This window comes from Schistocerca piceifrons, chromosome 5 (assembly GCF_021461385.2).
Source record: "Schistocerca piceifrons isolate TAMUIC-IGC-003096 chromosome 5, iqSchPice1.1, whole genome shotgun sequence".
Taxonomy (NCBI): domain Eukaryota; kingdom Metazoa; phylum Arthropoda; class Insecta; order Orthoptera; family Acrididae; genus Schistocerca; species Schistocerca piceifrons.
In genome coordinates this window covers 298,704,698-298,709,812 of record NC_060142.1, presented here as the reverse complement: position 1 = coordinate 298,709,812, position 5,115 = coordinate 298,704,698, and the positions used below count along the sequence as shown (strand labels likewise).

The 5,115-nt window shown below is 43.4% G+C and overlaps 1 non-coding gene across 1 annotated transcript; it reads left to right on the top strand.

Annotated features, from left to right (window-relative positions):
- Nucleotides 1–759: 759 nt before the first annotated feature.
- On the top strand, nucleotides 760–833 carry Trnat-ugu. Its single transcript has one exon. It is a non-coding gene; the product is annotated as a tRNA-Thr (tRNA).
- Nucleotides 834–5,115: the final 4,282 nt, after the last annotated feature.

The window sequence follows — 5,115 nt, the reverse complement described above, 5'->3', positions numbered from 1 at the left end:
AGGAGACGAGGTACTCGAATTAAAGCTGTGAGAACGTGGCGTGAGTCTCGCTTGGATGGCTCAGTCGTTAAAGCACTTTCCCGCGAAAGGCAAGGATCCCGATTTCGAGACTCGGTCCAGTACACAGTTTTAATCTGCCACGAAGTTTCAGAAATACATTTACTGCAGCACTATCTAGAAGCAAAATCCTTGATATATATAAAGACAGTAACTGTTCTCGAAAGAACAGATGCTGCTGATGACCATGCAGCTTGTCCCTGGAATAAATGATGACTAACTGAAACCCTCAGCTGCCGACAGATGTTGTTGATATACCTCGATGTGGACAGTTGAAAATGTGTACCCCGACCAGGACTCGAACCTGTGATCTCCTGCTTACATGGCAGACGTTCTATCCATCTGAGCCACCGAGGACACATATGAATAGCGCGACTGCAGGGACTTATCCCTTGCACGCTCCCCGCGAGACTCACATTCCCAACTGTCCACATTTCTACATATGTAATGTACCATATAGACATTTGCCCATCCACTCATTGCTCGCGCACGCTTTGGCGATTCCCGTAAGAGTTTGGGCCACCTGTGAGCATTCGCACAGACGAAGGTCAATGGCTGGATAGCCTTTAACTATATATATATATATATGAAGACAGTAACTGTTCTCGAAAGAACAGATACTGTTGATGACCGTGCAGCTTTTGCCTGGAATAAATGATGACTAACTGAAACCCTCAGCTGCAGTCGCGCTATTCATCTGTGTCCTCGATGGCTCAGATGGATAGAGCGTCTGGCATGTAAGCAGGAGATCCCGGGTTCGAGTCCCGGTCGGGGAACACATTTTCAGCTGTCCACATCGAAGTATATCAACAACATCTGTCGGCAGCTGAGGATTTCAGTTAGTCATCATAAAATCCTTGATTCCTGGTGGGAATTGGACCTGAATAAGCAAAGAAATAACAGCTAAAATTAAATTGACAAAATCACCAGGTGAATGGAGACGTATTTAGTTACTAGTTGTTATCAGTGGCTGCGCTCGCTTATGGGTAGGTTTGCTGTGACAGTGAGTAACTAAGTTAATGCACGTGCTATAACGTCAGCTGCTCTCGTGTGTCTGCCTGTTTGCCTAAGCATAGCTCGTGACGCGCGTCCCGCTCTCCCATCCTACCAAGCTTCCCGTCGCACGATAAGTCGGCATCAACAGTCTAGATGCTGAACAGCGCGTACATTGGGGCATGATGAGAAGCACACAGCTATGAATTATGCTTCAAAGTTGCTATACATTAGACAACATGTATATCATGCAGCAAATAGTGTGGAATTATGGATTAAACACACTGAAGATTGTTTAAGCATGGTATATACTAAACATCCTGGCAGATTAAAACTATGTGTCGGACCGAGATTCGAACTCGGGACCTTCGCCTTTGGCAGGCAATTGCTCTACCATCTGAGCTACCCAACCACCACTCACGCCCCATCCTCACAGCTTGACTTCCACCAGTACTTTGGCTCCTACTTACCGAAATGCAAAGGTCCAGAGTTCGAGTCTCGGTCTGGCACAGTGTTATTATCTGCCAGGAAGTTTCATATCAGCGTACGCTCCGCTGCAGAATAAAAACCTCATTGTGGATGGTATTTATTAGTTTGAATCGTAGCACATCGCACATATCAATTAATAAAATTATTTTCACAAATACTACGAAGTTCAAAAGTCAAAGAGCAAATAGGTGTTTCAGAGAATGAATATTTCCCCTAGATCGCGTAATATTCTTCACAATAATACGTATCTTTCCCCAAACGCTTTGTAAAGTAGCCCGTGTTCTTCCTCAGCGCTCAAACTATTTCCAAACCACATTTCATCGTTATCGTTTCAGGTGGTTAGTCATGTAAACGTAATGGACAGAGTTAGTTTTGCATTATAATGCGCTGAAGCGCCAAAGAAACTGGTATAGGCTTGTGCATTCACAGAGATGTGTATACAAGCATAATACGGCACTGCGATCGGAAACGCCTGTGTAAAGCAACAAGTGTCGGGCGCAGTTAGATCAGTTACTGCTGCTTCAATGGCGGTTCATCAAAATTTAAGGGAGTCTGAATGTGGCGTTATAGTCGGCTCTCGAGCGATGGTACACAACACTACCGTGGTACGCCGAAGTGGGGATTTTCCAGTACTACCTTTTCAAAAGTGTACCGGTAAAACTTCAAATCTCCGACATCGCTACAGCCGGAAATAGATCGAGACCAACGACGACTGAAGAGAATCGTTCAGCATCACAGAAGTGCAACCCTCCTTCAAACTGCTGCAGATTTTAATGCTAGGCCATCAACAAGCATCACCAAGCGAACCATTCATATAAACATCGTCGATATGCCCTTTCGGAACCGCAAGCTCGATCTTGTACCCTTGATGACTGCGCGACACAAAGCTTTACGCCTTCCTTTGGCCCGACGACACCGACATTGGACTGTTGATATCTGGAAACATGTTGCCTGGTCGGACGAGTCTCGTTTCAAATTGTATCGAACAGATCGACGTGTACGAGTATGGAGACAACCTCATGAATCCATGGGCCATGCATGTCAGGAGAGGACTGTTCAGGCTGATAGAGGCTCTGTAATGGTGTGGGGTGTGTGAGGCTGGAGTGATATATAATCCCTGATACGTCTAGATACGTTTCGAACTTGTGACACGTACGTAAGCGACCTGTTTGATAACGTGGATCCATTCATGTCCATTGCGCACTTCGACGGACTTCGGAAATTCCAGCAGGACAATGTGACAACCCACTCGTTCAGAATTGCTACAGATTCGCTTCAGGAACACGTTCCTGAATTTAAACACTTCCGCTGGCCACGAAACTTCTCAGACATGAACATTATTGATCAAAACTGGGACGCCTTGCAACGTGCTGTGCAGACGAGATATCGAACCCCCTCGCACTCTTATGAATTTATGAAGAACCTTGCTGGATTCATGGGGTCAATTCCCTCCATTACTACTTCAGACGTTAGTCGAGTCCATGCCACGTCGTGTTGCGGCACTTCTGAGCGCTCGCGGGAGCCCTACAAAATGTTAGGCATGTGTACCAGTTTTTTCAGCTCTCCTGTGTATATCAGTGTTCATATAAATCTAATTTACGATGTTTTTAGTGTGATTCTATTTTGGTGAAAGAAAGCCTATATGGTGCCCCAAGCTTAGCTCAAATTACATGTGAAAATTCCAAGAAGATTCTCCTAGTAGTTTTGGAGATTAGTGTGTTCGTACAGACAAACTAACACGATGGTTTCAGATAACAATTGTAAACCATGATATATTTTTCTTCCATGATCCGAATTTGATTAAATAAAACCTGTATGGATCTTCAAGCTACGCTCAAGTTACTAGATAGAACGTCCTGATAATTTGTACAGTAGCTTTGGTGAAGCGTGTAGAAACAAAGAAACTGACAGACCTAAAAATTTTACTGTGTTATTATTAGTATAAATAGTGTAAAATACAAGACCTTGGAAAAATTAAAACCCAATATCACAGGTGCATACAAGAAATCTGTCTTCTAATTGAAATCGTCTTGATTACGATGTACATTCACAGGCTTGACTTTCTGCGAGTTCTTTTCATCAACAAAGGCGAGAAAAATACTATTTGAACGTCAAATTCTTTTGTAGCTTTTATTTTAAGAGGAACTGAAGGTGGTTTTCGGAATTTTGTTGACAAAGCGCAAATTCTCTGCCATTTTCCTCTTGCACATTTAACCGACATTTCGAACGTTGGAGATTATATGCTTTATGTAGTCGTATGCAATTTAGTCCACACGAATTATGTAGTCCACATATTGCTGTGCTCTTCAGTCCAAAGACCGGGTACTATGCATCTCTCTCCACTATACCATCCTGTCCAAGACTCTTCAGCTCTGTAAAACGGTTCTTCACAACATTGCTCTTAAATAAGCTTATTCTAGCTATGGTCTTCACCTGTAATCCACACTCCCTCCACTAACAATTAAGTACGATCCTCTTACGCTTTTAATGTCAACCGATTCTTCTTTTAATCAAGTCGATCGATGAATTTATTTTCTCTCCAGTTCGATTCAGTAGCTCCTCATGAATCACCCATCTAATCTTCAGCACTCTTCTGTAGTATCAAGTTTCCAAAACTTCTATGCTCTTATTGGCTTTAATGACACCTGAAGGTGAAAAATGTGAGATACATAGAATTTATTTTTCATGTTAAAATTGTAATGAGTTTGAAAGACGGCAGGTTACTCTCTCACCTATTTTTCGCATACAGAAAAGAAGATTTTATTACAACCTGATGCACTTTGACCAAGACTCTAGGAAGTTAATGTCCTGAGCAGATGTTGATGGAGCCTGGTAGGGTGCTTAGGCATGAGGTATTTTTATGGTTCTTAGCTCGTAGAAACGGCATGTTGGGAGTTGAAAGCAATGGGTGGCGAGCCCATCTCTTAGTAAATCTTGCCAGACAGGCTCACAGCCATACAGGGCAGACAGGTCTTCAGCAGAACAACGCCGAGCTACCTGCTGTTGCGCCAGTGGACGCCTGGGCTGCTGGCAGTGGACTGAAGGAACGTGTCTACACTGTGGAATCATAAAATGGGCATTGTGTGAAGAGCCACATGTAATAAAAATTCACCTGTTTTGGCGTCTGCCGATAGTGCAAATAGCCGAGTGAACCACTTCTTGGACGCATTGGTTGTACAGGAAATATCCGGTGTCTGAGAAACGTTTGGAGATCTTTATTTCACATAATAGCTACGACTAACAAGCTTCAAGGCACAGGAAATTTTGATAAAGATCTTTGGGATTGTATCTGTCCACTTGTTGCTATGGGAAGTGACATGACTTCAGAGAAAAACATCTCTCCCCCCTCTGCGAAAACTTAAAAAAGACGGGAATTCGCGGTTTCCTTTTTTTTTCAGAGATGCAGATTTCTTAACTCTTGCACTGGTTCAACATGAGTTTGTCCTGTCGAACGGGAGGGGATTTAGCACCTCTAGAATGCTGTGATTGGCTCCAGATGGGGTGGAGGCATTTTTGTTCGTGCATTTTGCGGGAAAAGGAATTTGTTTTCTGGAATGGTATGGAGCATTCGGGTGC